The sequence below is a fragment of the Brassica oleracea genome, chromosome C9, assembly GCF_000695525.1.
Source record: "Brassica oleracea var. oleracea cultivar TO1000 chromosome C9, BOL, whole genome shotgun sequence".
Classification (NCBI taxonomy): Eukaryota; Viridiplantae; Streptophyta; class Magnoliopsida; order Brassicales; family Brassicaceae; genus Brassica; species Brassica oleracea.
In genome coordinates, this window is record NC_027756.1 from 16595516 (window position 1) to 16596369 (window position 854).

An 854-nucleotide genomic window follows, 5' to 3' on the forward strand; every position below is an offset into this window, starting at 1 on the left:
ATTTGTCTTAGGAGCCTTGAAAACTCCTAACATCAGTCTCCTCTTCTGAGTTGTGAATGCATTTGGGTAAAGGGCATGTTCTCCACTTTGACATCAAGGAGAAAATGAAGAAACCAATTGTGTTCGGGCAAGCCTTCTACATTGAAAAGATGGGCACTCTTGCTGATGAGCACCTTGAAGAGTTACCACCTGAGGACGACGAGGAGGGAGCATCTCCCTCTACTCATTCCCCATAGAAGGTAACCCACCACACTCCCTTGTATATACCATTTTGTTTTTGCATATTAGTCTTCTTTTCGGTACCTCTCTCTCTACTTGACAACACAGAGACTGTGTAACTCAAGTTTGGGGGAGGTACCAAGTATTTGATCATGTTTGCTTTGATGTTGTTTCATTGAGTCATGCATTGCATACCTATTTGCGTATAAAAAAAAGCAATCATTTAGTTTGCATCAATTGCACTTATAGGTTGCATTTACTTGCATTGTGAGCAATGATTTTAAAATGCCTTGTAAAGAACACTACGTTGCACCTGAGTAGCTTTTGCACCCCTCAAAAAGACTTGTATGTTTCGAGTCTTGAAAACTCTTCCTGAAACATGCTGATTGCTGAAACTCAGTCTTCGAAGCCAACTACAACCTTATTTGAACTGAACGAACTTAATGCTTCTTGCTCATGGTCCCTTGTGTACTGAGTCATGGATATACACACTTGAGTTGTCACATCCTTTATGCCAATCTTATTTTGACAAACTCTAGTGGTAGACCACTCCCAAAACCTTTCCCTTCTTTTAAGCTTTCATTGTTTGATGAGTGAGGCCTTCTTCGGAAAGTCTTACATGTGCATAATGTTGA